An 11950-nucleotide genomic window follows, 5' to 3' on the forward strand; every position below is an offset into this window, starting at 1 on the left:
ATACCATTGAAATAATTGAAAATTTGGTCCAACATGGACTAGACCCTGACACACCTGCACTGGTTAGGCACTGCCTCAACAATACCTACTTTACTTGGAATGGCTCCTTCTACAAACAAAATGAGGGTACCCCCATGGGATCCCCCTTATCACGAGTGATAGCCAATATTTTCATGGAGAAATTTGAATCAGACGCCATCCAGACTTCCACACTCAGACCTTCCCTGTGGAAGAGAAATGTGGATGACACTTTCGTCATTTGGCCACATGGCCTCCCAGCTCTGAACGTTTTCCTACACCACATCAATTCCAGACATCCCGCCATCAAATTCACCATGGAAGTGGAGAAAGATGGCAAGCTACCATTCTTAGCCGTTCTGTTTGAGAGGAGACCTGATGGCTCATTGGGGCATTCTGTCTACAGGAAACCCACCCACACAGATTCCTACTTGAAACCTGATTCCCACTACCACCCAGCCCAAAAGAATTATCTCATCAAAACTTTATACCATAGGGCTCATTACATTTCCGACCAACACCACCTGACCAGTGAATTAAAACATGTACACCTGGCCCTCAAAAGGAATGGTTACTCTGACCGTACCATCCACCAAGCTGTCTCTCCCTCCATACAGAAACAACCACTTGATACTCCGGTCAAAACCATCACACTTCCATATATAGCAGGCGTTACTAAAAAGATTTCCAAAATTCTAAACAAACACAAGATCCAGGTCCGGTTCAATACAGTACACAAAATTCGTGATCTGATTCCATCCGTGAAGGATGTCATTCCTGATTTACAGTACCCCGGGGTTTACAAATTGAGTTGTACCTGCGGTGATTGCTACATCGGTGAGACAAAGCGACATGTCTCTGACCGAATTCGCGAGCACAAATCAGATTTGAAACACGGCAAAACGAATTCTTCTGCCGTGGCTGATCACTGTTACAACGCTGTGGGGGATCACGATATAATTTTCTCCGATACCAAGGTTCTTTGCAAACCCACGGGCTTTTATCAGAGATTTGTTCATGAAGCAATTCAGATCTACAAACACAGACACAATTTCAACCGAGAGGATGGTTTCAAATTAAGCAACCATTGGAAAGATGTTCTAAACCGAACTAAACATTAAACTAATTTCAATGGTACAATATATTTTTCAAGTAGTGGTACCCCAAACTTTCGCAGCTCTTATAAATTCCCTTTTCACACCATCAATAGGTAAACTCCCCTCCCCCCCTCCCCCCCCCCGCGCCAAACGGCACGTACACCACCTCTTTCCTAAAATCCGCCAATCAAATGCTAATTTTTATGCAAATTTCTTTGTCAGAACACCTTGTTGCTCGCACACAGTTTAAAGGTCCGCTGTCTGAGCGTGGTTGTGTTTCGCTAAATTCTCCTGTTTGATGAGTACTAGGTGCCTCGGTGAATGTATATGCTCTGACTTTAACATAGCTATTTCTGTGACCAGTTACAAGCTAATCACTCAGCTATTTCAATGCTAAATTCTATGCTAATTCCTTTGTCAAGGGTTACCTCTGCAGATGTGTATACTTTAACTTAGCTATTTCAATGAGCCATTTCAATGCTAATTCCTTTGTCAAGGCGCTTTGTGTTTTTCTTCTCACACAGCTTAAAGGTCGTGATCTAAGCGTGGCTTCTCCCACTCCAGCGCTGTCCTCCAGACAGTCTCGTCCCTTCACCTGATGAAGGCCGCTTGTGTTGTGGCCGAAACGTCGTGATTTTTTGTTATTTTATTTTCACCTACGTGACTTTACCAAATAGAACCAAAGAGTATGGATCCTAGCAGTCACGGAAGCTTTAAATCTAAAATTGATTTGTTTTGGCTTTTTTCTTTCTTGCAAGCATCAATTCTTTCCAGGGTTTTTCAGTTAAATAGAAGGGAATGCGAAGTTAACCAAAGACAAGAATCCAAGTTCCGGGCGAAGCTGGGTAGTGAAGTTCGTTACTAATAAACCCCAATGATCCTATCAAAATTAGGGATTTCTATCGGATCGTTGGGGGGCACGTGCCACTCCACCCCCACTGGCTCCACCACTGTCACACACTGGCATGGTTCACAGGTGGTGGTGTGTCCAGACCCACGCCTGGCCACCTTCACCTGCTCAGTATTAATGCTTCCTCACTCCACCAAGTAGTTAATTGAGGATCAATCAACACAGCCGAGGCTGCGTTTCTCTCTCTCTCCCCGTGGTCGTGCGGATTTCCTTTCCGATCCCACGGTCTCCCCTCTACATGTAGAGAATGAACACCTCCACGCGTCTAGAGTGAACACCACCAAGCGTCTAAAGTGAACACCGCCACGTGTCTAGAGTGAACACCGCCACGTGTCTAGAGTGAACACCGCCACGCGTCTAGAGTGAACACCGCCACGTGTCTAGAGTGAACACCGCCAAGGCGTCTAGAGTGACCACCACGCTGTTGACAAGCCCCACCTTACACCATTGGAAACCTCATTTGCCAGTAACAAAATGATAATTGGTTTTTTACCCTTTTATCTGGCAACAAAACTGACACCTTTTTTACAAGGAGTCATGTTTACATTGACCACAATACCTGCGGTCAGAATGCAAACAAAAAACAACAACTCTGATAATGTATGTGGCACTGTCCTTGAAATTGATTGGTCCACACCCGAGACAACTTTCTTTAGAGCCTCGTCTCATGTTGGTGTTGGACCAGAAGACGCCAAAAAGAAAGTTGTTTCGGTGTAAAAAAACAATTATCAAGTCCCACCTTGTTGTTGTTATTGTTGTTGTGGGCAGGTCGCTTCTGATAACAAGAGCGGTATAGCAGCTCAAGCGGGCTTGGCCTGGTGGAAAAAATAAAAACTGCTTGAATATTTACAATAAAACAAAGTTACAGAGTGGCGAGCCGGGTGAAGACAAATTAAAGTTAAGCGAGATAATTAAAGTGAATGCAATCAGGCGAGGGCAGGAGGCAAGGCCCCGCGTGGCTAGGCCCCGCGTTGTAAAGTTCCAACCTGGACATCGATTCCCATGCTCGCTGCTACTCAACTGACATCCCTACGAGAGAGGCTCTACCTTGGTAAACAACAACCACCACAACCGCCACACCACAATCGCAATGAGAAGTTCTCACCTCGGATTTCAGTGCAGTGTTACCTCGTGACGTCACGCGGCAGCAGGTGACGTGACGTCAGATCCGGGGAACGATACACGCTCCTCCCACAATGAGCGGGTCCGTAACTAAATAGTGAATAAATTATGTTAATATTACTTGTCCCATGTGTCGTGGACACATGGGACAAGTTGCCGTCACTGGGCGTAGCTTTGCCCAAATAAGGATTGGCACTGGAACGCAATCGGCAGTGACACAAGCGGAGCTGACGTCACGCTCAAGAGCGCGGTGTAATACCTTGTTGACATGACGTCACTAGCGAGGTACACCTCCCCCTGGCGTTTCACGCCGATGAAGTAATGCTGAGTGGTGACGTCACAGAGCGGGATTGGAGTTTAAGTTGATTTAGATTCATTTTCATTGCTCCCTCCCTTGGGTGCGTGGGCTCAGCTACAACAACGTGGACATTATTGTGTGTACACTGTGTGTATATACTGTGTGTACACTGTGTGTGTGTACACAGTGTGTGTGTACACAGTGTGTGTACACTGTGTGTGTACACTGTGTGTACACTGTGTGTGTACACTGTGTGTGTGTGTACACTGTGTGTGTGTACACAGTGTGTGTACACTGTGTGTACACGTACACTGTGTGTGTGTACACTGTGTCTGTGTGTGTGTACACTGTGTGTGTGTACATTGTGTGTGTACACTGTGTGTATACTCTGTGTGTGTACACTGTGTGTGTGTACACTGTGTGTGTGTGTACACTGTGTGTGCACAGTGTGTACACTGTGTGTGTACACTGTGTGTGTACACAATGTGTGTGTGTGTACATGTGTGTGTGTACACAATGTGTGTGTACACTCTGTGTGTGTACACTGTGTGTTTACACTGTGTGTTTACACTGTGTGTGTACACTCTGTGTTTACACTGTGTGTGTGTGTACACTCTGTGTGTGTTTATACTGTGTGTTTACACTGTGTGTGTACACTGTGTGTGTGTACACTGTGTGTGTTTACACTGTGTGTGTACACTGTGTGTGTACACTCTATGTGTGTTTACACTGTGTGTGTGTGTACACTGTCTGTGTGTGTACACTGTGTCTGTGTACACTGTGTGTGTGTACACTGTGTGTGTACAGTGGGTGTGTGTACACTGTGTGTGTGTGTACACTGTGTCTGTGTACACTGTGTGTGTGTACACTGTGTTTACACTGTGTGTGTGTACACTGTGTGTGTACACTCTATGTGTGTTTACACTGTGTGTGTGTGTACACTGTCTGTGTACAGTGTGTGTGTGTGTACACTGTGTGTGTACACTGTGTCTGTGTACACTGTGTGTGTGTACACTGTGTGTGTACAGTGTGTGTGTGTACACTGTGTGTGTATACACTGTGTGTGTACACTGTGTGTGTGTACACTCTGTGAATGTACAATCTGTGTGTGTACACTGTGTGTGTGTACAATGTCTGTGTGTGTACACACACAGACACAACCTCTACCGTCAGCAGTGGATGGGTGTAGCGAGGTGCAATGCCCCCCCCCCCCATCTGTGTGATTAAAACACACAAACACCACTAGCCTATAATAATAATAAAGTGACCAAAAAGGACAAAGAGTACGTTTGACCTGTCAACTGATATAAATTCCACATTTATATGGCGTAGCCCAGTCTCTCCATTGGATGACTCCTGTTAACCTCACACAGAGTAGTACTCAATTTATTGAGCTCTGATGCCCAAACTGTATTTTGAAATTGCAACCTTTAAAACTGCGAGACAAACGTTTTAACCACATCACTTTCCAGCCAGATATCTCTGCCCAAGTTGGAGCACTCTACCAAATGAATCCAGTCATCTGAAATGAACGTTATTGTAACATGCATTCGGAATTCCTTTGGTCGCCCAAATGAGCCTCCGCACCTTGGCATGGATAGCGAGTCCTGCACTCACATCAGAAGCAATAACGTCCAGATATTTTATTTCAGCATGGCAGATTTTAAGCCACGTTGACTTGGGATAAACCTCCCCAGGTACTTGGTCCGATTGAAACTGTAAAAATAAAATTGTACCCTTAGGGGTTAGCGTAATGCATCAAAGCAGCACTCCCATCTCGCTGGGTTTGTACAAAATATCTGTGCTATACACCATACTACTTTACAGTAATATACTACTATACTTTAGCTGGAATGTAGCATGTTTATGGTAGAGTGGATTATTTGTAAATTTTGATTGAAAATCCAAAGTGTCTTCAGTTATAAGACTCCATCATTCTTCAAGCTGCATACCAATGTTGAACAAACATTTACATTGCTAAAGGACATTTGCAGATGATACATTATTAATGTTTGAGACAGAGGGACATGCCAATGCACGTGAATGTTTTTCAATAAAACATATCAAAACTATACAGTTGCAATGATATTAAAATTAAATCCAAGCAACATTACCATTTTCCCTGCTCCTTGAGTTTGTGCTCAACACTTTAACGTGTACAGGGCCATGGCGGTGTGGGGGCCGACGTCCACCCCACCGCCCTCGCTGGGCAGGTGGGGCGCGACGTCCGCCCCTTCCGCCGCCTCCTCCACCGCGTCGGTCGGCTCCCGCCGGGCCCCCGCCGACCGAGCGATCGGGCCCCCCGCGCTAGCGCCCTCTCCGAGGGACAGACTCGTGCTGCTGGCTCACGGCCGCACGGAGTAAACCCACGCACCCCCGCGCGCACCGCAGCCGTCCTTAACATGGGGCCCGAACGGTCTCGCACCTGCGGGCGATTATCTCAACGCGCGTCCGTGCACGCCGCGCGCCCACTACGGCTGACGCTGACGCAGCACGCGGCGGCCCACTCGCGGCCCCGCCGACGGGCGATGATCTCAACGCATGAGCTCCGGCCGCGGCTCCGCCCTCGCTCTCGCCGCGCATCTGCCCACACAGCCGCTCCGCACAGGGATCACACACGCACCACACCGATGCTCTCTTCTAACTTTTATTCGTGGCGCAAACCCTGCACCGCCCGGAGGGAATATTCTACGAGTGGAGCCTAGGCCTACCGCTACCCAAGTCCGCAAATGCTCGCACGCCCCGTCACGTACCTCGCGGCCGTGCTCACGGCGTCGCGCGGACGCCGTGAGAGTCGGAGGGACGAAGACGAAAGGGAACTTTGCCTATCGCCGCCTCGTAGCGGTGCTCGCCGGCGTCGCACGGATGCCGCGAGCGGATCGAGAAGGCTGGCAGCGTCGTGTGTGACTCGTCGCCGCTGACCCGGCGAACCTTCGCGCGCCCAAACAATTTGAAGCCAACTCAGGGGCGCCGCAATGTGACTCGCTCTGCGAGGGTCGGCCATTCTCCTGGCGCCGGGAAACCGCGGGACTTTCATCCCAGAGACCCTTCGGATGAAAACCCGTCGTGACGGGCAAACCCCCGCCAGGACGCTACGTGCGCGCGCTGCAGGTGCGTGCTCGGTGTGGGGGGCCACGGGGGGAGTCGAGGCGCTGGCAGAGTTGCTCCGAGACCGTGGCACCACAACGGATCGGGAATTGTGTTGAAATCCGGCTCACGCAAAAGCACAAAAGGGGCGACCCAACGGGACCCGAAATCAAATCGATTCGCCGAGTCGACAAATGTGCACATTGCCCCGGGGATGGCAACTGACAGTCGAATACGGAAAATCGTGATGTGCACCGATTCTGTTTATGTGCGACACAACTTCATGCCACATGGTCCCACGGGGAAAGACGGTGGCATAAGAAAATACAGAAACGAACCAGTAAACCATTGGTGATTGAATTTAGATTTAAAGCTTTCGTGACTGCAGGGATTCATATTCTTGGTTCTTTCGGTAAAGTTACGTATAAGGAAAACAATAAAATAATAAAAATATAAAACAATAAAATTCTCACGACGTTTCGACTGCAACACAAGCAATCATCATCACGTGTGAAAACCACAGCAAGAAAATTTGAAAAAAAAAATTGGTAATGGATCAAAGCTATGAAGGTGATGATCTAGGAAAATTATATTATGATGCTGTGGGAAAAGGTAATAAGTTACTCTAAAGTGCCTGGCCATGGAAACGTTGGTAATGATTAGGAAAAAGTCTTAAATATGTTGACGTGTAAATCAGCAAATCAAATTAAATTCACAGAGGAGGGAAAGAAGGATCCCAAACATGCGACACTCAGAACCAAAAGTGGCAGAGACTCGGCCGAGAGAGTGGAGAGAGAGGAAGAGACTTTTCAGGACTTTATTTCCACTAAAAAATTTACAAAAAAACATTACAGGAAAAAAACACCTAAATTGAAAATCAATCAAACATCAAACTCTTAACAGCGGTATGTGCATGAAATACAAATGGCACCGGGATAGAAGCTGTGGAAACGAGGCGGTGCACGGACATCTCCGTGTGCAGCAAAGTTGTTCAAGGGTTTTTCAATTTTATAAAGAATCAAATGTTTTGACATCAGAATGCGATGTGAACAATATATATTTTTCTCCCGTACAAAACGAAATGTCAAACACCTGAATTCGTTTTTTCTTCAAGGATTCTGTTGTCATAGCTACGTATGCAGTCTGCAAGTTTTTTTTATGTGGCCACGTGCAAATATTGTCTGGGTACATGAAATATTTCTTTGAAAATGTGTCCTAGACACTATATTTGTAAGTTAATAAAAGTAGAATTGAAAAATTATCACAATGTAGATTTGTATATTGTAGGGTAGAAATATATTTATCATAGCGATGATCTAACATTGGCTTAATACAATTTATATTTTTACTTAGAATACTTTAGCCATGCAATAGACTAAATATAATGCTTGTGTTTTTAAAGAAAATAATATATTTACCAGGATTAAAGTTGTGCGAAATATGTTAAAAAATCTGAGGCTTGGAGAATTGCATGCTGGGAATTAAATTGAGAAAGAAAGGGGTTAATGTATGGCTTGCAGAGCAGGCACACGTTACAGAGATTATTGACAAAACAGAATGCGATGTGAACAATATATATTTTTCTCCGCTACATTTTCAAAACGAAATGGCGTCGACATGTCAAACACCTGAATTCGTTTTTTCTTCAAGGATTCTGTTGTCGGTTTTCATTAAAGTGCAAGTGACAGGGTGACACCTGCTGACATCACAGGGTGACACCTGCTGACATCACAGGGTGACACCTGCTGACATGACAGGGTGACACCTGCTGACATCACAGGGTGACACCTGCTGACTTGACAGGGTAACACCTGCTGACATCACAGGGTGACACCTGCTGACATCACAGGGTGATACCTGCTGACATCACAGGGTGACACCTGCTGACATCACAGGGTGACACCTGCTGACATGACAGGGTGACACCTGCTGACATCACAGGGTGACACCTGCTGACATCACAGGGTGACACCTGCTGACATGACAGGGTGACACCTGCTGACATGACAGGGTGACACCCGCTGGCCTGGAAAGGGCTTCACGGGTACGGCCACAGAGGTAACAACCAATCAGGGAAGGAGGGGCATCTGGGGCAAAGGCAACAGGTGGGGCTAGCCGAGTTACTCCGGTAACCTTTGCGAAAGGTTCCACGAGAGGGCGTGGCCGGAGGCGGGGCCTAGCCACGCCTCTGGCCACATTCTCAGAGGATTCGCCTTGCTGAGGATGTTGTAGGCGAGCTGACATGCCACCTCCCGTGATCCCTCCTCGCTGGAGCTCAGAAATTCGGGGAAGATGTCGGCGCCTTCTCCCACCCCGGGAATCGACACTTTATAGAGGAGGCCCGCGGGCATCCCGGGCCCCGAGTAAGCGTGCAGCTCGAAGATTGGGTAGCTGATGCCGGCGGTCCGGCACAGCATCCGCAACCGCCCTGCCCACGACAGCATGGCCGCCTCCGGCAGCGCCTGGAGAGCAATGGGCATGGGCCGCAGGTGGAGAGGTACCCACCACAGCCGCGTGCGTGCCCCCCAGCCCTCAAACAGGCTGTGTGCGGCTTTGCCGGTACCCGTGCACTCCGGCTCCGGCAGGTCTGGCACCGCCGCCTCCTTCTCCTCCTCGTCTTCCGTTGTCGCAGCCGCAGCCACCGTGTCCCACTCCGGGATGGCCCAGTCCACCTTGATAGTCCGGCCCCATAGCTGGAAGTTGATTCGAAGGAGCTTCTTCCGGGCCATGGCGGCCGCGTGATGGCTCCCGTACTCGATGAACGCGTAGCCTCGGTTGAGGGTTTTGTCCCAGTAACAGACGCTCATCGTGACGTCCACCACGCCCTCCGTGGCACCGCTCATCGCCATCATCACCTCCGCTCGCTTCTTGTCCTTTGGCAGCCCCCCAATGAAGAGGCGGCGATTGTCCATGCTGAAGCAGACTCCAATGCGGCGTCCGGGACGGATCTCTAATTTGTTGAGTTTCTTGACGGCATCCGTGGCTTCGGCGTCTGTGGCGTAGGTAGCGAACGCGTAGCCGCGGTTCTCTCCGCTATAATCCATCATGAGGCGGAGCTGGTAGAGCTTCCCCACCGTCTCCAGCATGGGCACCAGCTCATCCTCGTAGAGGTCGCGCGGGATCCTCCCCAGAAACACCTCGCAGCCACGGGCGGGAGGGGGCCCCTGCCAGTCGGGCGGCGGTCCGAACTTCCTCTGTCCGTTCTCCTGGACGATGCTGTACCCCGTGCGAAAAATGCGGTCCGGCAAGACCTTCATATAGGCCATGCCGAGCACCGGTGGTTTGGCTACTACGGTGGTGCTGGGGCAGCGGCTTGGGGCCCGGTGGAGCCCTTGACACTCTGCGCGGTCGCCTCGTGCCGACAAAGCCACGGGGGGAATCAGCTCCTGAAAAGCCAAATCCCCGGCAGGAACTCGCTCGGCCCAAACCTACAGGCCAGCCGTGAAGAGAGGGAGAGAGAGTGGAGATGGATGGAGAAAGAGAGACGCGTTTGTTCGGTCCGTGGGCCTAAATGTGACATTAGCGTAGCCTGTGCAGTATGCATTCAGCGCTTTTGTCAATCCACTGCTGGATGAAGCCCTCCCCCACATTGCGCAGAGGAAACAAGAAACACAAACTCACACGGTTCCCGGCATGCGTTTGTTTGTCCTCAGAAATGTTCACCGAGCGATGATTTTGCGTTTCGAGCGGCACTCACGAGGCGGCGTTTGACTTCGCGCGGTGAACTTCGCCCGTGATGACGTCATTGGGCACAGCAGGAGAGGTCGGCACTGACTTTTAGCGCCGTTTTTTTTCTCCCATCCAATAGTCCATGAGACGCTTCAAAATGAGACCGTTTTGCCGGTATCAAAGTATGACAAAATAAGAAGAGATTTGATCCTTTTTTGGCAACAAAACGGGTGTTTAGATGTTCAAACACCAAACAGAAACCTTTTTCAATGAATCTTAAGATCTGTTTTATTGCCAGAAAGGATACAACCCATTCTTATTTTTTCATAGCCCATGAGATGTCTCCTTTGTCGGTACCACGTGAGGTGGCCTAAGTTGAGCAGTTGCAATTTCTCTACGTGGCCAGTGATAAACAAATTCAATGAGTGAGACTATCAAGTAATTTACTTTCATTTTCCATCCAAATAAATGGGTACGACTGAAGTGTTGCTACCTTAGGTGGTACCGAGTTCTGCTCTGGACCATGAGTGGGCCGTGTAATAAATTTTGGCAGTTTTCAACATTGTTAGGTCCCTAACAGCAACAGAGCTGTTGTACTACAATTGTGTTCATATTGGATCATCTTTACAACAGAGCAGACATGCAGACAGAGCTAATGCTTAATGCGTTCAACCCTCGTTGTTGAAATGTGAGTTTACTTGCAAATGGAATCACAGTTCTAGATTTAAAGCTTTCGTGACTGCTAGGATCCATGCTCTTTGGTTCTATTGGGTAAAGTCACGTAGGTAAAAAAATAAAATAACAAAAATCACGACGTTTCGGCCACAACACGGCCTTCATCAGGTGAAGGGACGAGACTGTGTGGAGAACAGCGCTGGAGTGAAAAAAGCCACGCTCAGATCACGACCTTTAAGCTGTGTGAGAAGAAACAAAGTGCCTTGACAAAGGAATTAGCATATAATTTAGCATTGAAATGGCTCATTGAAATATCTAAGTTAAAGTATACACATCCGCAGAGGCACCCCTTGACAAAGGAATTAGCATAGAATTTAGCATTGAAATAGCTGAGTGATTAGCTTGTAACTGGTCACAGAAATAGCTATGTTAAAGTCAGAGCATATACATTCACCGAGGCACCTAGTACAAATCAAACAGGAGAATTTAGCGAAACACAACCACGCTCAGACCGCGGACCTTTAAACTGTATGCGAGCAAACAAGGTGTCCTGACAAAGAAATTAGCATAAAAATTAGCATTTGATTGGCCGATTTTAGAAAAGAGGTTGTGTACGTGCCGGTGGACTTGCCGTTTGGCGCGGGGGGGGGGGGGGGTGGGGAGTGGGAGTTTACCTATTGATGGTGTGAAAAGGGAATTTATAAGAGCTGCGAAAGTTTGGGGTACCACTACTCGAAAAATATACTGTACCATTGAAATTAGTTTAATGTTTAGTTCGATTTAGAACATCTTTCCAATGGTTGCTTAATTTGAAACCATCTTCTCGGTTGAAATTGTGTCTGTGTTTGTAGATCTGAATTGCCTTGTGAACAAATCTCTGATAAAAACCCGTGGGTTTGCAAAGAACCTTGGTATCGGGAGAAAATTATATCGTGATCACCCACAGCGTTGTAACAGTGATCAGCCACGGCAGAAGAATTCGTTTTGCCGTGTTTCAAATCTGATTTGTGCTCGCGAATTCGGTCAGAGACATGTCGCTTTGTCTCCCCGATATAGCAATCACCGCAGGTACAA

Source organism: Petromyzon marinus, unplaced genomic scaffold, assembly GCF_048934315.1.
Source record: "Petromyzon marinus isolate PM22_M1 ecotype Great Lakes invasive population unplaced genomic scaffold, UKy_Petmar_22M1.pri1.0 PM_G_Scaffold_2, whole genome shotgun sequence".
NCBI lineage: Eukaryota > Metazoa > Chordata > Hyperoartia > Petromyzontiformes > Petromyzontidae > Petromyzon > Petromyzon marinus.